We start from the raw sequence: 25,037 nt of genomic DNA, 5'->3' as shown, positions 1-25,037 counted from the left end.
CCTGTGTCTGGTTGAAAGAGTGAGTGGCAGTGTTTGTAGGAATCGCAGGACTCTTAAACTGTGTGACTGCCCTTTGGAATCCTGCTCGAATATCTCAAACCTGTGCTCCTCTGAGTTCTTAATTTCAGTCTGTCTAATGCACAGGGATTGGAAGGACTTCATTGGGAGGAATGATGTTGAAGCTGAAACTTCAATACTTTGGCCACCTGATGCGAAGAGCTGACTCATTTGAAAAGACCCTGATGCTGGGAAAGATTGAGGGTAGGAGGAGAAGGGGACGACAGAAGATGAGATGGTTGGATGGCATCACTGACTCAATGGACATGAGTCTGAGTAAGCTCCGGGAGTTGGTGTTGGACAGGGAAGCCTGGTGTGCTGCAGTCCATGGGGTCACAAAGAGTCGGACACCACTGAGCAACTGAACTGAAATGCGCAGGGAGACAGCTTTCCTGAACCTGAACTCCAAGTTCCTTGACTATGCCATTTTGTGTCTCGCCTCTAGACTTTTGTAACATTATTTGTTTATTTGGCCACACAGGGAAGCATGCAGAACTTTCCCAACCAAAGACTGAACCCGGGTCCCCTGCAGTGGAAGCGTGTAGTGTTAACTGCTGGACCACCAGTGAAGTCCCATGCCTCTAGCCTGTAGCATGTGCTGTTCCTGCATCAGGAGAACCCATCCCAACAATATCTTATTTTTTCTAGGACTCAGTCCTTGACCACCACCCTCAAAGTCCCTGTTCTTTATTTGCATAGTGCTCTCGAATTTGCCCTCCCTCGGAGTTGATGTAACATGTTGTAACAGCTTAGTGACTCTTCCCTTTCTGAACCCTGACTTTACCCCCCTGGCCTCACTAGACAGAAGCCATTTGAGGGCAGGTACTCTTATTTTCTGGAGTATCCACAATATCTGGCATACCCTCTGACCTAGTAGATGCTCGTTTAGTATTCTTAGAAGACTGAAATAAGCAGTGCTAGGATGATGATGGGCTTTTTGATTCAGACAGTGTGGAAGGATCTAGGTGCCTCTTGCATGGAAACTGGGGAGATGTGTGCTCACTCAGTCGTGTCTGACTCTCTTTGATCCCATGGACTGTAGCTGCCAGGCTCCTCTGTCCATGGAACTTTCCAGACAAGAATATTGGAGTGGGTTGCCATTTCCTCCTCCAGGGGATCTTCCCGACCCAGGGATTGAACCTGTGTCTCTTGCACTGGCAGGCGGATTCTTTACCACTTCGCCACCTGGAATAATTCCATCAAATAGAGAAGCATTGGCTCAGCTAAACAACGTGCTGGTTTCTTTTGAATTAGAACCTTCCATTTGGATTCAATTTCCTTGGGGTGTGGTAGATTCCCAGAACAGCAGGCACACCCAGTTTAAAATACAAATTCATTCAAGGCAAATATTATTTGGCTTATCTGTGCTGTTATCCAGTGAATATTAAGAGTTTAGTGGTGAGTAAAATGTTGATATAGCTGAATCAGACCAAACAAGCACTCTAGCATTTTAGAGTTTATTATGTTTTGAAATATTACTAGATTGTCCTAAATTACTTCCTTTACTATGTTTGTATAACACAGTCCCATACTCTGACAATATTCTATGTGTTTGCAAACTATGCCTCATTTTATTGGGGCCCACAAGGGCAAATGCAGTGTCTTATTAGGCTTGTTATGTGTCCCATGTTCAGCACAGAAATTAGTCTGTGGTTGCGGCCAAGTAAGTGGTTAAATGAAAGCTGTGGGTCCCTACACAACATCCTGTTCCTCCTGAGACCAAAGGTTAAAGATTTCATCTTTGATTGTGACTCTTTTTTCCTCTGGAGCAAAGTACAAAGAAAGTATGTATTAGTCAGATCTTTCTTGCCTGCAAGAAAGGGAAACCCAACTCAATCTGGGTTTCATTCAAAATAGGAAATTGATTTCTTGTTCTAGTTAAGAATGTGTTCCCAACAACAACAATAAATATGCAGCTATTATCTTAAATAGACAGCGGTTTAGTTTTCTCTTGTAGCAAGAAGCCTGAAGGAAGTCCATCCAAGGCTGGTGGAGTTACTCATGGAAATAATTTCAAATCCACCTTCCTGCCTCACCATTCTTAATATGTGGTTTTCATCATCAGTCACAAAATGTCAGGAAAAAAAAACAGGGAATTGAAAAGTGCGAGATTTCCTATTTTGCAAGTCTTGGCTTTTTATCTTACAGGCAACCATCCGAAGAACTTCGGTGGCTCACATTTCCTTGGCTCTAACTGTGGTCAGGTTGCAAAAAGGGTTGGTAAATCAAGGGTGGGAAATGGAGATTTACTCAGCTAACAGTGACTACCACACTCTTACCCTGGGAAAATTCAAGCACGTGGTTTGCTTGTTTTCTTCGTTGGATCGAGGCTCAGATACCTCTCTTTAAGTGGTCTTCAAAAATATGAAGGGATCGTCAAATTGGAATCCTATGTTGTTAACTAAGTGTAGGTTACTTGAAGGAAGATGTTCTGAACATCTGAGTAAAATTGTCACTTTATGTGTGGTCATTTGCTTAGGATCTTGACACACTTTTGTTTGCTTCACACATGTATGGACCACAAAGTTCTTGTACGGCCTTGTTCTTGTGGGACTTTCTAATTGCTTGTTTTCTCATTAGCAGAAGTTATGTCTGTTCTCTTCCTCTCAACACTATAATTTGCTAGTTGTACAAGTTTTTGAATCCTTTATGATGAACCAACTACTTTCTAAACCTGCTTACCCATTTGTCATCTTGAATTTTTTTTTAATCTTGGATTAATTCTTCTTAGAGCCTTTATCTTCCTCTTAGATATATTTTTAACTTTTCTGGAGTGTATTTTGAAAGTTTTCAGAAAGACTGCATGGCAGGTATACTTTGAACCCATGCTGATCTGCCCTCTTAAGCTTTAACTGGCAATTTGGCTGAGTATGAAAATCTGCATCAAAATATCTTTCCCTCAGCATTTGAAAGGAATTTCTTTCTAGCAGTTAATGTTACTGAGTCCGGGCCTTCATATAGACCTTTTCTTTGGAAGTTTAGGTGTGTTTTGTTTCTCCTTGATACTGTGACCTTTTATGAGACTCTATCTTTTCTCATCTGTTCTGCTCATTGCCTGTGAGCCTTCTAATCTGAAGACTTGTTTTCTTTGCTATCTTCTCTTGCCTTTTTTTTTTTTTTTTAAAGTAAGTTCAATAGATTGATGTTAGACCTCTTGGGTTAACTCTTTATCAAACTTTGTCTTTTCTCCTTTCCCCCACACCTTCCCCGTTTTCTGGGAATTTTATCTACTCTTTTATCTCAGCCCTTCTATTGAATTTTTAACTTCAAAAATCCAATTTTAATTTCAATATGTGCTTTTCCTTATCATAATGTTTTTGCTTCATGCATATATGTTTTCTAATGTCTTTGACTATACTCAGATCCCCCCGCCCCTTAAATTCTCTTCTGCTTCTTGAATTACTGTTTCCTCTGGGATTGGTTCGACTTGTTTCATACTAGTCTTTCTCTGTTCCTTTGTTGTTGTTGTTCAGTCGCTCAGCCACATCTGACCCTTGGTAACCCTTTGGACTGTAGCCTGCCAGGCTCCTGTCTATGGGATTTTTCAGGCAATAATCCTGGAGTGGGTTGCCATTTCCTCCTCCAGGGGATCTTCCCGACCCAGGCATAAAAGCTGAGTCTCCTGCCGCCCCTGCATTGACAGGCAGATTCTTTACTATTGAGCCACCCGGGAAACCCCTCTTATTCAACTTTGAACAAAAATCTGATGATCCTTGATCACCTATCCAGATTCATAGCAAAGACCTAGATTGATTGTTCTAAAGAGCTGACTTAATTTCTTCTCCTCTTACAAACAGCTGCTACCCCAGCTGACCTTCCCCTTCATCAGGAGGGCTGTATTCTGAAGCTGAGGGAGGAGGATGTGAAAGGGCAGGTTTCCCTTGAGGATGTGTCCATGCGTGGCCAGCAGGACAAGTTGAGGTTCCTTCCAGAGGAGAAGTCCATGCTGAGGGATGCTAAGCCTTCCTGGCAGGTCACTTGCTCCCTTTGGACAGCAGACATCTGAATTTAGGCTGGGGAGGACTCTGCGCTTCCCTCACAGGCTGCAGAAGGGGAGCTGGGGCTGTGCTGCCCATTCTAGAGCGACGCTCCTCCCAGTTTCTACACTAATGCTCACACCTTTCTACAGCCTCCACCTCCATTCTTGCCTTCACCTGGCTGTGTCCCATGCTCCACTGTGGTTAATTTCCCAATCTTCTCTCATCTCCCTGATAAAAAATCTTTAGTCCACAGACATGCCTCAGTGGGTTGGGATGAAGAGATGTCTTGCTTCTCAACCTAGAATCCCTGGGGTAGTACAGTTTTTAAAACATACTAAATATTTTTAAGGAAGATAAAAGGGAATTTTATTTGAGCCAAACTGAGGATTCTAACCCAGGAGACAGATTCTCAGAAATCTCTGAAAACTCTTCCCCCTGCTAGAAGTGGAAGGCACAACCATACACATTTTCAAGACAAAGAATAAAAACATCAGAATGATATATTAACAGTTACATAGTAAAACTTACTGTATTTCTGAGAAAACAATACTCACATGGTAACAAAAATCCTTCAAAAAATACAGGAGGGAAAAAACAAGCAAAATACAGGAGATTCTGGGGAAAACAAGCCTTCCTTAAACCCAGGCTCCTGATCCTCAAACCTGCCCGCACCCCACCCCACCCCATCTCCACCCCACCCCACCCCACCCCACCCCATCCCCACCCCACCCCATCCCCACCCCACCCCACCCCATCCCCACCCCATCCCCACCCCACCCCACCTCACCCCACCCCACCCCCACCCCAGAGGCAGCCCCTGTCAGCAGTGCCCAGCTTTCTCCAGAGAGCTGACAAAGTGCTCCTTAAGGAAAGCTCGCTTCCGAGCTGTGTGGAAGGGGCTGGGGTGGGAGTGAGGTGAGGAGGGAGAGACGGGAGGGTGGGAATGTGTGGTGACGTCAGTGGTTCAGGCCGTGGCCGAGGGGCCGCATTCAGGTCGTGGTTGGGAGGGAAGGGTGAGACATTTGGAATTCCGGAAGGAGATACAGCACCCGGCCACTGCTTAGGTGTCAGGGGAGGCTGAAGTGAATGAGAGAATTGGGTTACGGGAAAAGAAAGTGGGCTCCACAGCGATTCTGTAGTGGATGGAGGGTGGGATTTTATTTCCATTAACCCAGGGACTTTACAAAGAAGTTGAATGCTCTGTTTGTCCCTGATGTCCATAAAACCTTAATAATTGGCTGTTTCTGGTCCTGTTCCTGTTCCCCTTACACATCCCCTCAGGCTGCCAGAGCGTTTCTAAGAGGAACATTCTAAAATAATTTAGCATTGACTGTGCGTTCTTCCCTCTTCCTATAGAGGAGAGGCTGCAGACAGGAAACTCAGCAACCCAAAGTCTAGCCCGTGGGCATAGTTGGTCAGGCACAAACTGTGTTTTGTTTTCTACTTGAGGTAACATGTTAAATATTGAAACCACCCCCTCCCCCCCAAAAAAACCCTTGTGTGGTTTGCAGTCTTCCTCACTGTAGTGAGTGGTCAAGTCTGAATGGCTGCTGCCCTGTAAATGGGCTGCACCTTCTCCATTTGGCACAGCCCCTGTGACTCACTCAGTTACCTGCCAAAACCCTGCAGCCCTACATTAGTCATCCAGGCTCTCAGAGAACCTCCTGCAGAGGATTCTGAGGCATCAGAGCAGCTGTCTCTGTCTTGAAGTTTTTCTTAGTACACTCCCCAGTGGTACTTTTTTTCTAAGGATGAACAAATGGGATATTATGGAAATTTAAATTCTAAAAATTGGAGTCTAACCTAAGCAAACCAGACTCTCTTGTTTGAAAAGAAAAATGCAGGCAGTACTGATTTAAAGTTACGCAAAAGAATACCTTTTGGCTTGGCCATGCTTGTGTGAATATTCCCGGTGATGTGGTCTGCAGAGCCGCCATTCACAAAGGCAGCGAAGTGACAACTGGAAATCTCTTTCTGAGGTTCATAAGCTCAGAGCCTGGATAACTTAATTTTCCTCTGGCCAATAGCGATACGTTAACATGCAGGAAAGGGAAGCCGAATAAAACAGCTTCAACTGTATTGTTGAAGGAGCACTCTAAGAAATCCTTCTGGATAAAATCCCTGCCTCTTAAATCAGTAAGGAAAAAGTATAAATCCCTGTGTGACATAACAGTTGGGAAAAAGATCATCAGTTACGACTGTTTATTGGAACGATGTGCCCTAAATTTATGCGTTTGGGGGAGGGCATGCTTTCCTAAGACCATCCTAGGGAGTTCCCTTCATGCATGTAGGTTGACCTCGGACTAACCCCAAGATTTCCAGTCACCAGCACGTAGGAAGTGGAGGGCGTAGTATTACACATGCTTGGATTCTAGCCCATTAGAAAAAGGCACATGTGTTTTCCCGTGTTGGCTGTCTTTGTCTCCAGTTTTGAGTCACTCACTGACTATTTGATCTGAATTCCCCATGCCACTTCCATAAACATTCACATGCACTCCTCAGGAAGTGTGTGACATAACTTGGTGATTGATGTTTGGATTCCAATAGCAAGAGCACACGATTGCAGAAAAGGTCTGGACATCTAAGTAACTTGTGTCAGTTTATAAAGGTCCATGTCTCAGCTTGTAAAAGAATGGATGTCGGGAAGCAGTGTGCTGGTAACAGGGTGAATTGGGACGATGACGCAAGGAGCATGGATTCTAATCCCAGCACTGCTTCTGTGCTGCCGTGTGACCTTTGAGCAGATTTTCTCTACATTCCCTTTTCCTTGGGCATCAACGAAAGCGGTTGAAGGGCTTCCCTTGTAGCTCAGTTGGTAAGGAATCTGCCTGCAGTGCAAGAGACCCGGCTTCGATCCCTGGGTTGGGAAGATCCCCTGGAGAAGGAAATGGCAACCCACTCCAGTATCCTTGCCTGGAAAATCTCATGGACAGAAGAGCCTGGTGGGCTGCAGTCCATGGGGTCGCAAAGAGTCGGGCACGACTGAGCGATTGAACTGGTGATTTTCAAAGCAGTATTCTATCTCTGACACTTGAGCAGTCATTGACTCTCATCATCTTTGCTTGAGAAATTGAGGCTCCTGGGGAGAATGCTCCTTCCCCGCTGGCTGATCAGTGATACCAGTTAGACTCCTCTCCCTGATAAAATGACAGAAAGGCTCGTGTAACTGAGGACACTAGTGAGTCTTCACTGACCATCTCCCCCTCCTCCATGTGCCATTTGTCTGGAGATACTATGGGACGCAGGACTGATTTTATGGGGAGACAGTCTTTTCTGTTTGGGTTTCAGGCCAGGGAGTTCTGTTCCTTCCAGAGGTTTCTCTTTCTACTTCTCTCCTTTCTTTTTTTAAAGTGTGTATTTATTTTGGGCTGCATTGGGTCTTGCAGCATCCGGAACCTTCATACAGAGCATGGGCTTCTCTCTACTTGTGGTTTGCAGGCTCCAGAGTGCTCGGGCTTCCATAGTTGCTTAGTTGCACCGTGGCCTGTGGGATCTTACTTCCCGGACTAGGAATTGAACTCAATTCCCCTGCTTTGGAATGTAGTCCGGTTTCTCTTATTTTTTGAGAGTGACTCCTGAAATTCTAGAGTATTTCTTTTTTTCATTTTCCATTTTTGTTTTCCTCCTTAAAAATTATTCTGGAGTGTGAGGAGGCTAGCAACATCACAGAGGCTTGGTTGAACAAATGGCAAAACCAAAGAATTATAGGTAGACAGTGATAGCAGAATAAGACACAGTAGGGAAGAGGGCCTGAAGGCCATCTGCATCCATCTGATAGACCTGTCCAGGCTGGTTCTGGGTGAGCTGGTCTGAAAACCAGAGGAAGCGTGCTGCCCTACATAGCTCTGCTTCCTGCCCTTGAAACCCACAGAGGCAGGTGTGTTGTTCCTGCCCCAAACACACAGAATGTGCAGAGGCATCCAGATCTGTCTGAGCCCGTCGACAGGTGACCCAGGAGGAAGGGAGAAGATTCAAGGAACAGCGGAAGAAGAGCACAGGGCTCTGTGCCCTGTGATTCAAGAGAGGAGGAGATACACGGAGAGGCAGGAGCTAATGGAGCGACAGCAGGGCCAAGGCTGGAAAGAACAGGCCTGGAATGTAAGTAGAGGGTGAGAGCCGGCCAGATGTGAGAGGGAATTTTGTCATTACCGACAGCTCTGAAGGAAAAGATTGAGTGTTTGACCTGGACTCTGGGGAGGTGGAGGCAGGAGGGACTGCTTCTCTTCTGACTTGTCCTCGGTCAAGCCTTCCTGCCCTCATCTCTCCCCTGGCCTCTGGGCCTTTGTGTGCTCTGTCTGGTTCTGAGCGGATTTTTGTGTTGTTGGGCTGGGCATTGGAAGGAGAATGACTGTTGCAGAGCCCACGGCTGGGGCTCAGCCCTGCCCTCCCTCAGCTCATCGCTTCCTTCCTGAACCAGCGGAGAGTGTGGTGTTCAGTCAGGCTTTTACACGAGAGCGAGTAAGAACTAGACCACAGTGTTGTCTTGTTCCTGGTGCGGAGAATTTTTTGTAAAAAATCAGAACCATACCATTGCCATGAGATAGGATGGTGACAATACCTTTACTGTAGTAAGTGTATTGGACCAAGAAGGCGTGACTTATGTCCCTTGCAGTGTTTAGTAGACCACCAGTGTTTCCCTACTAAGGAAACTGCAGAAGCAGCCAGATCATTTCTTATACTGTCCTCATATCAACTTCAGTTAGAAGTAAAATGTATGTTATGTTTACTGAAGCAACGAGGCAGTGGTAACACGTGATAAAAGCTAGTACTGCACTTACTCTGATTCACATTCTGCAGGAGGTCCTCATATCTCAAACTGCTTGTTGAAAGCAAGAAGACAACAAGCTGAGGGTTAGCACCCTCTATTACGTTCCTGGCTTCACTGTAAATAAAGTGAAGCTGCTCACTGAGATGGGAAGAAGCTGAAAAAGAGAAGCTATTGTCTCTCATTAAAGATTTTTCAAAAACATCCTCTAACACAGAGCCCCAGCATCGTAGAATGTTAAGTCTGGAAATGTCAGGTATCAGTGATGCCTCATCATATTTTCCAGGTGAGAAAACAGGCTCAGAGGACCTATTCTTGCGCAAGGCCTCATAGTACCTCATGGAGAAGAGCATAGTGACGAAGGGTGTAGAGGAGCCCTCTTTTAAAAAAATTATTTTTTGTTTTTTTGCTGTGCTGGGTCTTTGTTGCTTTGCGGGGGCTCTCTCTAGCTGCAGTGAGCAGGGGCTCCTTTTCGTTGTGGAGCTCACGCCTCTCACTGCGGTGGCTCCTCTTGCTGTGCAGCACAGACTCCAGGCCTGTGGGCTTCAGTAGTGGGGGCGCCTGGGCTTAATTGCCCCTCGGCACATGGAATCTTCCTGGACCGGGGATCGAACCTATGCCCCTGAATTGGCAGGCGGATTTTTAACCACTGGACCAGCAAGGAAGTTCCCAGATGAGGCTTCCGACAGCCTGGAGCACAGGGGTCTGCCACTCATTAGCTTGTGTCCTTGGACAAGCTCCTGCACCTCTCAGTGCCTCAGCTGCTACATTTAAAAAAATGAAACTAATAGGACTCCCTTCACAGCCCTGTCACCGGAGTTGAGTTCATTAGCACAGGTCAGATGTAGAGCACAGTGCAGGAACCCTGTTTCCTGCCTGGCACCGTGGAGTTGGCATCACGGTTAAATCTCCAGTTTCTTGAATCACAGTGCACAGAGCCTTCTGTTGTATCTCACTGCCTTTCAGATTTTGCTGATTTTACTTCTCACTCACAAATATTCAATGGAGATTGTTCATATTCCCGTGTCTGTTTTTGTTTTATTGCTTACCATCAGCTTTCCTCCTATTTCTGTTAATATCCATGATCTTCTAATCACCTCGTCCAGTGTGTTTTCTCTTCATTCCTTGGCCATTTAGTTCTATCATGAAGCACCTTTCTTCACTCATCCTTTGCCTCCTCTGACACTTCGCCTTCTGTGTTCCTTTCCTGACTTCTGCTTCTTCCTGCCACCCAACTGTGGCCTGCACCTCTGGCTGGGCTCTGGGGCTCCTCACGTGACTCAGTCACCTTCAGGGTTTGGCTCTTCCACGTGGTGCGCTTCCTGGTGTCCTTGCAGAGATTTAGTTCAGCATTTGACATCACTCCCTCTGGTCGGGGAGACACCATCCTCTTGTATCTGTGAATATCTCGAGCCTAATTTGACTCCTCCATTTCCTTTCCTGCCTGAGTCCAGCTGATGGCTAAATCCCATTGACCTTTAAGAAGGAAAGGTCCTCCCTTCCTTTGCTTACCAGTCCCCATCCGCTCATACCTGGACTGCCCCTCTCTCTTCCGATTCCCTGACTCCAGCCTTTCTTCAGTCTACCTTGTACTGTGTCTCCAGAGTTATTCTCTTAAAAGGCTGCCTTGTATACATCATTTGTTTTTTTTACTAAAATTGCTATCTGTACCAACAGACATCTTTACTGGCTGTCTGGTAAAGTCCAAATTTCATAGCTTGGCACTGAAGGCTCTCTGTAGTCTTGATTCTTCCTTCTCATCCTGTTCACGTTGTTCTCTGTTGTGTCTGAGTCATTCCAACATGTATCTTTGTGTGCTGCGGGGGTGGGGACTGTACCCCCATTTCCCTTCCCTGCTTAGACCGGGCTTGTCTGGCGCTCACCTGTTCTTTACTCTTGCTCCACCACAGCCTTCCTCTGCTGCTCCTGCTTGTTGCAAAGTTTCCCTCTCTGAATTCCTCTTGGATTTTTCCAGTGACTGTATCATCAGCTGTGCTTTCATGTGTCAGCCCAGCTGTAAACTGCCCCAGGGCAAGGGTCCGTCTCTGATGTCCAGTACCGTCCTCTTCATCAGACCATTTAAGAACAGAGACAGAGAGAATGAGCTCCATAATGGACTGAAGTGAAGTGAAGTGAAGTCGCTCAGTTGTGTCTGACTCTTTGCAATACCATGGACTGTAGCCTACTGGGCTCCTCCGTCCATGGGATTTTCCAGGCAGGAATACTGGAGTGAGTTGCCATTTCCTTCTCCAGGAGAACTTCCGAACCCAGGGATCGAACCCAGGTCTCCTGCATTGTAGTCTGAGCCACAAGGGAAGCCCATAATGGACTGCAGAGTGACCCAAATGGAGAAAGCTGTTTAGGAGTGTCCCTTCTGCCTCTCCAAGTCACAGAGAACCTGACCCTGTCTCCTGACCAATCTGAGCCTCCACTTGTGCATACTGAACTCTGAAGGGACCTGAAGCCATTTCTCAGGTTCTGAACCAGGTATCATGTGAATGACTCCAGGGATTGGATGCGTTATCTTCACTGCAATCCCCGCTTCCCTGTTGCGATTCAGTGGGAGAGTAGAGTGGTTTACAGAAGCAACATGTAACTTGATGAAGACAGTGTAGTGAGTTTATCAATAAAGAGGATGGGTTTTTTTTTTCCTTAAACATAGCCACAGAAAGTGATAAGACAACTTTCCAAAAAAAGGAAGAGTTCACAACTGGAGACAAAGACAGTATCTCCTCTTAGGGTTCCTTTACTTGGCTCTCAGCCTCTGTTGGTGTCCTGAATAGAATTAATTGCTTCTTCTTTCCATTCCTCCAAATTCTTGGTTGAATTGGCAAATAGCAGGCACTTGGCAAACTTGTCACTTGGCCAATTTATTGTTCTCCTGAAAGTGACATGCCCCTCTTCTTCCCCACACCACTCCTCAATCTGAAAGACATAATCTGAGCTCCTTTCAGTCTCATGGTATATCACAGCCCTTCTTTCTGGAAGGATAAGCTTTCCCCTTTCTATTCCTCTTCCTCTGAATCAAGATGAGGCTACTTTTCACAAGAAACTGCTTTTGGAAGAATGAATTGATTCCCCATTTATCAATTTTAAGATAATATAATTTCAGTGGGTAGGGATCTCACTGTACTAAATCTCTGATTCAGGGCAAGCAAGCAGAAACATAACTGTCTCTGAAACTCTAAAACTTCTAGAATCTGAGTTACTACAGAGTCTTAAAATTCCAGCTACACACTTTTTCTCCTGCCATTGTTTATCAGATTCTCTTCTAGAAAACCATCTTCTATAACTGAATCCAAATGTCTCTCTTTTCTACTGAAACTTCATTTTTTTTTTTTTGTTCTCTATCTTCCCCTGGGGAAATATTTTTGGTTCAGACCTTATCTCAAAGCCTTTCTAACAAGCTCTTTTTTTCCCCTAAAGCCTCTGAAATAACACTGCTCTCCTTGGCCCCAGACATCCAGACGTTTTCTGATCCCATTAGATGTTGATTACATTGTTGGCCCTTATTCCTGGTGACTTTTTTTTTCCCCTTTCAAAGTGGCAGTTGCTGTGATTGAATGGGTTTTAAATTGTCTCAGTAGGAGTTCTTTATGGCTTGGATCTCTTTGGATTTTCCATCTTTTAGGGGGAGGGGATTAAAATAAAACTGTGAGGTTTGTCAGACATGGGCTACTGAAACTGAGAGGCTGCACGTCCCCTGGGAAGGTTGCAGGGCAATAACACAGCTTCAGCACTAATCACTAGGAGTCTTGTTTCTCACGCTGAATTCCAAACCAACTGTTACCCTGGCGGTATACTTACCCTGGCAGTATATTTCTTAAGAAGTTTTGTGTCCTTGATTGCTCCAAAGATACTATGGCAAAGACTGTATTCCACTGTGCTAACCTTTCTGTGACAAGCTGTATTGCTGATGGCTTCAGCATGTTTAAATTTAATCAACTTAAATTGTTCAATTGAGTGAAAATGAAAAAAAGCAACCAGATGACTTGGACAACGCAAAAAGGAGGACAGAAGATATTTCTTTGCCTTGCTCCTCAAGGGTCTTTGGGTTGAACCTCCATGGGAAAAAATATTTTTATATGCTTTCCAGAAGCAAGAGCTATTCAGATGATTTAATCTAGCAAGTTTGTGTAATTTTTTTAAACCCATGTTTACTAATTATTAGTAATTTTTGTATGCTTGTAAGCAGCATTGCTGGTTGAACAGCTCCATTGCTGGAAAACTCAGATTTTTATCTGACACATTTATTGTCACAGTAGACTTGTATCTATCTATATTAATATCTATCTATATTTAGGGAATGTTGTACTGATAAATATATAGGTGTGATGTTTGGGGATAGCAGTAAAGTGAAACATGATATTCCTAATTACTTTAGGGAGGCGTCTCTTCCGATTGTTTACCTGTCTTTACTACTAACCTCCATGAGTAGAACTCGGTAAATTCACTTAGTGAAATCATTTCTCCAATGGGAGAGTGGATCTGAATTTGCAGTAATTTTGTTTCCTTCCTTTTGGAGTCTGACATTTTATCTTTTCGACTAAGTCATGAGAGATATTCTTAGTAGCCAAATGTATTTAGAAAATGTTATTTAAGGCTGTTTTCTTTTTTTAAGCCGAGACATCTGAAGTTTTGAAATGTATAGGCTCAACTTCAGAGCAGATGTTTAGTTCATTCTCTCTCCAGTTCCAGAGATTATGTCAAGTATTATATAATTTGGAGTGTTTCTTCCATTTACTCTATTAGACAATCAAAATACATTTAGTTTCTTTCTGTAAGTTTTCTTCTTTCTCTGGTTGCGTTAGGTGTAAGGTTAGGTTGTTTATTTGACGCTTCATTTTTTGAGGTCGGCTTGTTTTGCTATAAGCTTCCGGCTTAGCGCTGCTTTTACTGCATCCCATAGTTGTCCTGCTTTCACTGTCATTTGTTTCTAGGCATTTTTTTTACTTCTTCAGTGACCTCTCGGTTGCATAGAAGCTTACTGTTTAGCCTCTATGTGTTTGTGTTTTTTACAGTTTGTTTCCTGTAATTGATACCTAATCCAACAGTGTTGTGGTCAGAAAAAAAGCTTGATACAATTTTAGTTTTCTTAATTTGCCAAGGCTTGATTTCTGTCCAGATGACCTGTCTGGGGGTATTAGTGGGCTGTTGAAGTCTCCCACTATTATTGTGTTACTGTTGATGTCCCCTTTTATAGTTGTTAGCATCTGCCTTATGTCTTGAGGTGCTCCTGTGTTGGGTGCATATATATATATCTATCATTGTTATATCTTTCTGGGTTGATCATTATGTAGTGTCCTTCTTTGTCTCTTGAAACAGTCTTTATTTTAATGTCTATTTCATATGATATAAATGTTGCTATTCCTACTTTCTTTCAATTTCCATTTGCATGGAATATCTTTTTTCCAGCCCCTCACTTTCAATCTTTATGTGTCCCTTGGTCTGAAGTGGGTTTCTTGTAGACAGTGGTCTGGGAGCACATGGAGTTAAAAGGTCCCTGTGACAATGAACTCTTCCCTCTCTGGCAGCCCAGGCTTTTTTCCTCCTGTAGGTTTTAATTTAAGTCTACTTGCCTCTTACTTAGCTGTGAGTATTCTATAAATACCTATAGTTCACGGAAACATGGATGATCATTCCACATGTTAAAAGTATGTGAGTAACTGAGGCCATCATTCATGTTACATACACATTTTGTGAGTGATGGGGACATTTCCCCACTTGGAAATTTTGTTTATTAGGTAACCAGATCTGTCCGAATCAACTATTTAGATTTAGATAATTTCAGCATTTCCATATATCCTATCCAAAGAAACATCCTGATCAGATTTTTGTATGTTTGCTTGGTTTGTCATGCCTACTGTTGCTGGTATTTAGTATGTTAATCCACTGCATAGCTTCGTGCAGAGAACTCAAGTGTGGGTCAAGTTAGGTGTCAAATGAGTTGGAGAAGCAGAGGAAGGTGGTAATAGAGCCTGAAGCAAGGAAAGGAGATGGAGAGATGCAGCAAGTGGGGTCACTTGGCTGCTGTATGAGCGGAAGGCAGGACGGCACTGAGACTGGGGTTCCAGGGGCCCTACTGCCGGGCCCTGGGTGCCAGACGAGAGGTTGGTAACTTAGTTCTGTTCAGGAATCAGAGGGAGGCATCAGTAGTCTTTAAAAATAAAAAAGAGTGAAAACAGTAGTGTGGCTGGCATTTTGGAATGATTTTCCAGAAACCAAGGTTTGTTTCTCCTGGTTATTCTGTGTTTGTTGAAGGTTTGTGGGCCAGGTGAGTTAATAATTATTTCTTTTAGTAAAATAGCCCTTTCGTTACCTTTTATATATGGGCTAACAATTCATTACTGGAAATGGGCTGTTTTAAATTCAATAAAATTCTAAATCATCATCAGTTCTAGATCATGCCAGTACTTGATCCCATCCCATTAAAAAAAAAGAAAAGAAAAACATGGTTAGGGACAGCCAATTTTAGACCTGGGCTTCTGGAATGTATTGGCTGCATGATAAGGGTTACAGAGGGCATGTTGGTTCTTTTCAGAATATAGTAGGCCACTTGACGAGGCTTCCCTGGTAGCTCAGTTGGTAAAGAATCTGCCTGCAATGCAGGAGACCCCGGTTCGATCCCTGGGCTGGGAAGATCCCCTGGAAAAGGGAGCGGCTACCCACTCCAGTATTCCAGCTTGGAATATTCCATGGACTAACAAAACCTCAGAAAAGGAAAGGAGCAGTTGAGTCCCAGGGATCAGAAAGCGTAAGTGTTTAAACACCTTCTCTCCCCCTCCATCCAGGCCTCACTGTGTCGCCAGCGCCTGAGGCCTGCAGCCCTCACCACTCGCTGTGCCCGGGTTCTTGTTGTAGAGGGAGAAGGTCTAGGTGAGAGGTCACAGCCCTCGAGCTGTGAAGGGTCAAGGTTGAGATCTGAGGGCCCAGTCTCTCTCTAAAGAAAGTTTCCAGCAGTCTTCTCCTTTCCAGTCTCATGTCCTGTCCTCTGCAGTACACAGTGCCTGCCAACCTGAGCCTCTGGATTTCTGTGAGGGCCGTTTATTCTCAGAATCCCCTCTGTAGGTTCTTCAGAGGCTACAGCAGAGCGAGGAAGTTAGGTCGCCAGCTTTGTCTCCCTAAATTTGTTTAAAGGACTCCTCTGCTGTGTTACCTCCTGTTCTCTTGCCCTCACCTTTCTCTTTACTCTTTTGTGGGGAGTAGGAGGCGGGGTGGACTTTGCCATCATCTGGATGGTTTGGGATGACTTTGGAAAGAAGAGGTGAGTAGGGTGAGTAGTATGAGGTCATTCCGCTGTCTTTAACCAGAGGCCTGTGTTATCACACTCCAAGGAAAAGTAGAGAAGTTAGTGAAGTTTCTATACAATTATATGCAGTATGTCATGTAACTCAGACCCTATTATCATTCTGAAATTCAAGGTATTTCTACTGGATTTCTAAATGACCTACTGATGTGACTCAATCTCTGATTCAACCAGTTTACGGGGCAAGCCAAGCCTCTGGCAGGACGCTGGTGCTTGTGTTCTAACGAGATGTCCCTGCGAGCAGTGTTGTGGGACAGGGACGGGGTTCTCCACCCACCTTGGTGTGGTTTTCTGAGTTGAATTCTTCCCTGCTCTGGGACCCAGTTCCTCGTTTGTGGATGAGGGTCTGTTCCCTAAAGGGCCTTTTAGGTCCACGTTCTGTGACTCCGAATGCAAGTGCAGCTGGCTGAGGGGAGGATGGCTTAGGTGAAAGCCACATACCTCTCACTTACGGGTCTTTATCAGGAGCTGGAGACCACGGGCAGAAGGGAAGGGGAGACGCCGTGCAGTGTTGTGCTTGTCTGCAGTGGTGCGTGAGGGCCTGCTCCGGTTCTCAGCTCTCCTGCGGCTGAGGCTGGGGCTCCTGGAGCGCACCTGTTCGTTGACCGTAGCGCACACCGTAGGCTTGTGTGACATCCTTCCATCCTGTTTTGTTCAACAATCTGGACTTATTTTCTCCTATAGCCTTATAAACAGATGGCACATCTGTCACAGGCAGGTCAGTTCAATACGGTTTAAATTCTAGATTTATTTCAATTGAAAGTTCAAATCTATTCCAAATTAGACTAAAACAACAACAACGAAATGAGCTCATATAACTTGTATGTCTAGGAGTGCCCTTGGCTAAACCCTGAGGCCCCGGTGTTCTCTGTGGGCCTGACTCTCTGCCCTTCTGTTCGTTCATTGTGCTCGTGCACACGGGGCTGAGGGGAGGTTCACTTGGGTCAGGCTCCGACCCCAGACCAGCCCCTACCTGGGGAGGGGGACTCATGCTATGCTTCCTCAAACCACACCGCAGGGAGAGGAACGGGCCGGGCAGTGACAACTCCCCACCGTTCTCTGCTTCATACATGGAAAGTATAGTCACTTTGTGAAGATTAAATTTGCACAATAGGAAGCCAGAAAGTGGGATTTGGCCTTTTTAAAGCAGGCAGAGAGGAGCCATTGGAGGATACAAACAATGTAATGAATGACCTGAACGGGCTCAACCTGGGCTCCATGCGAAGAATCCATCACCTAGACTGAGTTGGAAATAGGAGACCAGGTAATGATCAGAAACTGGTAGTACCTGCCTTCGGTGTTTGGATTTCACCCAGAGAGGAGTTGGCAGCTCACTGTGGGAAAGCTGACCGATGAGCAGTGTGTGTGTGTGTGTGTGTGTGTGTGTGTGTGTGTGTGTGTGTGTGTGTGTGTGTGTGACAAATGAGTATATACACCATGGTTGACTAAGATGAGCCTCCCAAATTGAGGCTCCATCCACACGGGCCGTTTCCCCTTGGAGGATCTGCCACAAATATGCTATATTTGGTGTGCTGGACCTTCATCCCCACCCCATCTGGACTTGACCGCCAAAGTCCTGTCTAGTTGTGGCTGAGGCCCCGTTCTGCTACCTGGGGTCCTGGTCCCAGGAATCTGAGTGGTTTCAGCAGCTACATCAATCAAACCCCTGAAAATGTATGAGGGGAAGGTCCATTCCATTTACCAGATTAAGAGGGGGCTGACTGAAGGAGATTAAGAACCACTGCTTCATGAAAGTAGTCCTGCTTTCTCTCAGAGTTGCCCTTCTGGGGTCCCACGCTCCTATTACTCAGTTTAATTCTGAAAGAGTCTCACAGTATCATGAGATGTTCCAGTGACAGATTTATTCCTGGGGTTGTCCCGGTTGAAACAGAGGACATACTTTTATAAAGAAATCTTGTTATTAATCTGGTAGCAAGCAAGAGCAATGCTGATGTTACTATATAAACTAATAGTCTCCAAGCATCTCTGTTTCGCAAGTAAGTAGTTTGAGATTTTACAGCTTGTGTTGCCAATCTCTGCATATTCAGCAATTGTTTCCCTCCTGCGTTAATTTTATGCACCTTATAAAGCACAAACTAGGTATTATGGGACAAGGTGAGAAATAAATAGATTGATGAATATTCTTTCCACAATTCAGTGAATTGTCACAATTCCCTTTGAGACCTTTGCTTTATTTATTCATCTTTTAAATTTTTATTTTTAATTGAAGGATAATTGCTTTATAGCATTGTGTTGGTTTCTGCCATATGTATTCATACTTATGAATCAGCCATAAGTCTTATAAACCCCCTCCTTGAACTTCCCTCCCGCCCCCCACCTCATCCTATCCCAGTAGGTTGTCACAGAACACCAGGTTGAGCTCCCTGCATCATACAGCAAATTCCCACTGGCTCTCTGTTTTACATACAGTAATGCATATGTTTCAGTGGCCACAGGACTGGAAATGGTCAGTTTTCATTCCAATCCCAAAGAAAGGTAATGCCAAAGAATGCTCAAACTACCACACAATTGCTCTCATCTCACACGCTAATAAAGTAGCGCTCAAAATTCTCCAAGCCAGGCTTCAGCAATGCGTGAACCGTAAACTTCCAGATGTTCAAGATGGTTTTAGAAAAGGCAGAGGAACCAGAGATCAAATTGCCAACATCTGTTGGATCACGGACAAAGCAAGAGAGCTCCAGAAAAACATCTATTTCTGCTTTATTGACTATGCCAAAGCCTTTGGCTGTGTGGATCACAATAAACTAGGAAAGATTCTGAAAGAGATGGGAACATCAGACCACCTGACCTGCCTCTTGAGAAACCTATATGCAGGTCAGGAAGCAACAGTTAGAACTGGACATGGAACAACAGACTGGTTCCAAATAGGAAAAAGAGTACGTCAAGGCTGTATATTGTCAGCCTGCTTATTTAACTTACATGCAGAGTACATCATGAGAAACGCTGAGCTGGAAGAAGCACAAGCTGGAATCAAGATTGCCGGGAGAAATCTCAATAACCTCAGATATGCAGATGACACCACCCTTGGCAGAAAGTGAAGAGGAACTAAAGAGCCTCTTGATGAAAGTGAAAGAGGAGAGTGCAAAAGTTGGCTTAAAGCTCAACATTCAGAAAACTAAGATCATGGCATCTGGCCCCATCACTTCATGGCAAATAGATGGGGAAACAGTGGAAGCAGTGTCAGACTTTATTTTGGGGGGCTCCAAAATCACTGCAGATGGTGACTGCAGCCATGAAATTAAAAGACGCTTACTCCTTGGAAGAAAAGTTATGACCAACCTAGATAGCATATTTAAAAGCAGAGATATTACTGTGCCAACTAAGGTCCGTCTAGTCAAGGCTCTGGTTTTTCCTGTGGTCATGTATGGATGTGAGAGTTGTAAGAAAGCTGAGTGCCGAAGAATTGATGCTTTTGAACTGTGGTGTTGGAGAAGACTCTTGAGAGTCCCTTGGACTGCAAGGAGATCCAACCAGTCCATCCTAAAGGAGACCAGTCCTGGATGTTCATTGAAAGGAATGATGCTAAAGCTGAAACTCCAGTACTTTGGCCACCTCATGCGAAGAGTTGACTGATTGGAGAAGACTCTGATGCTGGGAGGGATTGGCGGCAGGAGAAGGGGACGACAGAGGATGAGATGGCTGGATGGCATCACCAACTCGATGGACACGAGTCTGAGTGAACTCCGGGAGTTGGTGATAGACAGGGAGGCCTGGCGTGCTGCAATTCATGGGGTCGCAAAGAGTCGGACACGACTGAGCGACTGAACTGAACTGAATGTGTATGTTTCAGTGCTACTTTCTCAGTTCATCCCCACCCTCTCCTTCCCCTGCTTTGTTCACAAGTCTGTTTCCTGTGCATCTCTGTTGCCGCCCTGCAAATAGGTTCATCTGTGTGACCTTTGTTTTAAGCTACATCAATTTAAGTAGGTTTTGCAGAAGTATTCCCCAACCTCTTTCTTGTACTGTTTCCCCAGAACATGTGTTTTAAGTTCTAAATGGCTATTTAACAAAAATCGAAACTGCAATTTCGTTATTAATTTGAGACCCTGAGCCTTTTCCTGTTGCCACATGCCATCACCTTGAGACAGAGGCAAACCCTGGTAAGAACTGGATGGTGTCCTCCCTACACCCCACGGGAGGGCAAACACTGGGCAACTCCCGAGTTCCAGAAATGTGTTGACAGGTTTTTTCTAATCTCCTGCCTTTGTCTATCTTTTCAACTCAGCATTAACACTGTTTGTTTTTGAAATAAAAACAAACAACCACCACCACAGAACCTTAAGGTTGGGAGAAATCTGTGAGCAAAGTCTGGTTTTACTTAAGTGACCAGGTTTTAACAGCTTTAGCAAGGAGTTGAAGAAGAAAGAATGAAATGCCAAACTGAGTTTTTCATGTGTTACGTTAAACTGCCTTCATAGAAAAAAGAAAAAGACTGAAATGAAATATACAAAATGCTAATAATCAGTTGTGGGAAGTGATTGTATGGGTGGCTTTTTTCTCTTTATTTCCCAGTGTTCAGTTGTATGAGAGATAATTGTTTTGTTTACAAAACAAACATTTCCACCCCGCCACACACCAAATGTTCTGAAAGTGCCAAAAGCATATCAGCCTGTTTTAAGAATGTCTACATTAGTAGGCAGTGATAGGCATGAAACGTAAGTGGATATTTTACTACATTTTATAGTCTAAACTACCCAGCTGTCCCTAACCCAGAGCTTTGTAATTCTTGCATTGCCTACTTTTTAAACTTAAATAACTGTGAGGTTGAGTGTATGTTACTGTGACTGCTGCTGATGCTGTATGGGAAGCCAAATATAGCTGCATTCTCGATGTCTGTCTGATGCCAGTCTAACAGCCAGAAATATTTGAACGTTTCTATTACTGTTAAAGGAGGGAAAATCCACAAAGTATACTTCCTTCCTTCACCTCTGAAGGCCTCCTTTAATTTATACCTACCTCCCTTTCCATCTTACTCAGTGCATGGGAATTATTTTCCTGCTGTTGCAACAGCAGGAACATATTTCAATTCTGACACCTCAAGCGTGAGAAGACCCTGATTGTTTTTCATTGCTCTTGCGTTCAGTTCAGTTCAGTTCAGTCGCTCAGTCGTGTCCGACTCTTTGCGACCGCATGAATTGCAGCACTCCAGGCTCTTGCCTTAGAAGAAATTAAATCACCAGCAATATTTTGCATCCAGCCAACACACATCAAAACTCCTGCCTGCCTTGGTGTTGAGAGACTTGGAAGTTTCTGATTCATTCGGAAGTTACGGTGGAGCTGAGATTGAGCCGTGAGAAAGCCCCGTTTTATTTCTCGGACACCTTCTAGTGGCCCACTTGTGTTCCTGTGCCTTCTCTATAACTAGCCAGAGGCCTCTGTGTTGCCAGCCCACTTCTGCCCTCTTCCTTGGTGAACAGCTATCATTCAGTGTCAATGACTCTCCTGTGGACTTGAACTTTCACTTGCCTTTTCCTTGGCAGAAATAACATTAGGTCGTTTTATGACCTCCTAAATCTGGAGGCACCAGTTTTCCTAGTTTGCAATTTTTCAATTGGCTTTCTCCATTAAAAGTATGTTAAAGATGTTAAGATAAATAAACACTAGCTCTTCATGGATTGTGCCTATTTATGTCCCCGTCATGTGGTACATGATGTCAGTGGAAGTACCTAAATTTTATTAAAATATCTTTGAACATGCTGCTCAAACATTTCTGTGATGTTAGCTTTAAATCTGATGGCCAAAACTGTACTCATTAAAAAGAAGTGAAATGTTCACATTTTTGCCTCAGTGAGCTGAGTAATGTATTTATACCAATTAGATATTTAACTTGCATATAAACTGTATTCTGTGATCCCTATTAAGAAGCCAGATACTTAATGAATTGTATACTCAAAAGAGTTATTCCCAGAAGGCATATACATCTCCAAGTTCTCTTTGAAGTTGAAGGCAAGTTCAGTCAATTAGCAAGTGTTTAATGAAGCCCCCAAGAGCTCTCTAGGAGCCCCGTTTACTACTTTTCTTCCCAATTAAAAAAAAAAAAAGTGTCAGAGTGAATACAGCTTAATTTCAGGCTCTCATTTCTTTTATTTTAATGTACACATTCTGGCTTCTTATTTTTTAAGCTTCATTATAAATGCAGTCTTCTGGGAATGGACCCTTCGGGAACACACTCCTGGACCAGCCTCTCAACCCGGCCCCCACATGGTCCCACTGAAGACACTGGATCAGCTCTGGGGGGAGCTTGCTTCTCTTCTCTGAGTGTCTGGTGGCTCTTCTTCTGCTCTGTCTTGAACTTGAGCTTGAGCTTACTGTGTTATTGCTGGCATGGAGAGTGCCTCACTTGGGAAATTATAATATCGATAGTTGGCAACGCTTATAATGAGGATAATATACAGCATTCAACTGTATGTCCAGCCTCATCCTAAGCACTAATTCATTAGCGTAATGAACCCTTCACTCCTCAATAGCCTTAAACGTAATTGTCCCCATTTTTCAGATGATGAAGTAGAGACAGAAAAGTTAAGTGACCTGTCCAAAGTCACATAGCTCTTTAGCGACACAGGTGAGATTGGAGCAAGGAGTCTGGTTCCAGAAAGTCTGCACTCCTGAACTACACGGCCTCCTCGGGGTGTCCCTGTTGGCTGCCAGCAGCTCTGGGAGTGGTTGACGTTTACAGTCTAGATTATTAGTGTCCTCGGTTTATGCAGTAACGGCAGCAGTGTCATCTCAAATCCAAGATCAAGCTGCCGTCTCATGCCCTCTTGGGTAGATCAGAGGAGACTGAAGGGTGGGTACTGCCAGCTGCATCTTGACCTGTTGTAGAATTCCCCCATGAACGCGGGGAAGTCCAGCCTGCTCAGGTCAGGGCCCCAAGCACACGGTTGCAGGAGCCCTGCTCATGCTGCCTTCCTCTCTGGGCTCCTGAACAGTCTGGCAGACCCTGCCAGCATCTTACGGTTGCTAAAATTAAGTAAAGTGAGCAGAGTGTTCAGATTCTGGTTCTTTCTGCTTCTGCATGGTTGCAGTAAAAGGATGGTGCCACAGAACTGTTGTTTTTCCTGTGGGAGTGGAAGTCTGAAGTTCTTTTTATCAAAATGGTTTTCGGCAGCAGATTCCATGCCCAGGCACAGACACATCTTTGCACCATAAGTGAAGATGTGCTTATCCGAGCCCTGAATCTCCTTGTATATTCCTGTTAGGGAGAGGATGTGGGCTGGGAGAGTTTCCCAGACGGCCTGCTCTCAAATGCCAAGACCGTCAAACCCATGCTCACCATTTTATTGTACTCCCTTCACCTAATTTCTCTAAGTATTATTGGATCTTTTTAATTCTCAAGTGCTGAATTCTATTTAAATATACTTTCTCTGAAGGTCATTTACTTTTCTCATAATAAATGTGTTGAAGAAATGAATCCATTGGCAAGCTGAGTCACATATAAGTTTATTTAGGAATTCCTTTCAGGAAGTACCATGGTGTATATGTGTTTGGTTACTGGAATCTAAGTTAAAAAGGAAGCTGTTGTTTTTGTTTAGAGGAAAATTCCTGTTTGATTCATTTCTCATGTGTACTAAAATCATACTTTTGAAGAACCCAAAATGGAAAGTGAAAGGAAGAATGAAGAGTTTTGTGTTGTTCCTGGAATTGATTTAAAAACAAAAACACACAAACAAAAAAAATAGACCCCATCTTTATTGTGAAACAATTGAACGTTTACATGGCACTTTTCATTTTGTGCAGCTCCAAGAGCCAAGTCATCTCACCCCTAAATAATTACAGAAAATCCGTCTGGCCCAGCCTGGGAGAAGCAGAACTGAGAGGCGGCCTTTGGGGAGTATCATTACTAATAACACATGGTTGGATGTTAGCCCCAGGTCTGTGGAGTGGGCTCAGCATCCTGAGTAAAGGTCAGACCATTGGTCTTTTCTCCTTTAATATGGCGTTCATGTCTCCTTCGTGCTAATTGCTGGCATCCAAGGATTCCTCATTTGGTGAGGAACCTGCTGCTGCTTTTAGCAGCTTGTGTCTTATTTGGAGTCTGCATGTCCAGGAGCCGTGAAGAAGTGTAGTATTATGTATAAGGCTGGGTGGGGGATGTATTTCCTTGAGGAAATGGGCAGGAAGAAGAGTCCAATTTTAACTCCAGTTGTTTTCTATATATAATATCTGTCCTTGGTGGAGCTTTCTATTTTTCTGTCTTTCTGAAGGAAAATTGAAAGCTAGGGGTCAATCCTTTTTCTTCAGGGGTTGGGGGTTTGAAGAAAGCCTGTCAAGGGGACCTGCCCTGGCAGCCACAAGAATCACACTGTCCCGTAGTAACGCCTCTGCCCTGCCCTGACGCTTCCAGACACACTTCATAAGGAGAAAGTAGGTAAACTGATTGCATTTTATGATTGAAGTATGGCTCTCAGAAGCCTCCTCTTCTTCATGGGATCATAACACTTGATTTTATTCAAATGCATATTTATTTATGTGAGATTTCAGGTAACTTGAGTAAAGGTCAGCCACTCATCTGATGTATGCTAAGTGTGGAAAGTGACTGTGGATCATGGCTAGCAACTTTACTTAAAAGTCATTTTCAGTAGTATGGCAGTATTTGTGTAAGAGGTTTCTTAAGGTGTTACAATGTCTTCAGTCATCAAAATAATGATGATGCAATTTCATTTTCATGAACTCTCACAGTGTTGCTGAACATAAGTCAGCACCACTAAACTGAATTAGTCAACAAATACTGACTGCCTGTTTTTCTTTCAGTTTAATGGGTCTTTAAGTTTAAAACTTTTTTAATAGTGGGAGGTTCAGAATCTTACTCCTCGTGACGGAATGGAAGAACTTTCTCTTCAGCACATGCGCTCTGTCTCTCTGTTCCTCTCTGCCTGGGGCCTCCCTGTCCTGTGAATTCTTTTCTGTT

At 44.2% G+C, this 25,037-nt stretch overlaps 1 protein-coding gene across 2 annotated transcripts in view; it reads left to right on the top strand.

Annotated features, from left to right (window-relative positions):
• The window catches only part of MCC (mutated in colorectal cancers), a 310,469-nt gene that overhangs the window by 46,309 nt on the left and 239,123 nt on the right, over positions 1-25,037 (top strand). The window contains exon 1 of one of the 2 annotated variants that reach the window (XM_018053751.1): positions 6,789-6,852. The exons of the other annotated variant lie outside the window; for it this stretch is intronic. The gene's annotated coding sequence lies outside the window, so the exon portion shown is untranslated. Of the gene's footprint in view, positions 1-6,788; positions 6,853-25,037 lie in introns of those variants that run through there. 2 annotated transcript variants of the gene reach the window in all.

Source organism: Capra hircus, chromosome 10, assembly GCF_001704415.2.
Source record: "Capra hircus breed San Clemente chromosome 10, ASM170441v1, whole genome shotgun sequence".
NCBI classification, from domain to species: Eukaryota; Metazoa; Chordata; class Mammalia; order Artiodactyla; family Bovidae; genus Capra; species Capra hircus.
This window is presented reverse-complemented; position numbering and strand designations above follow the sequence as displayed.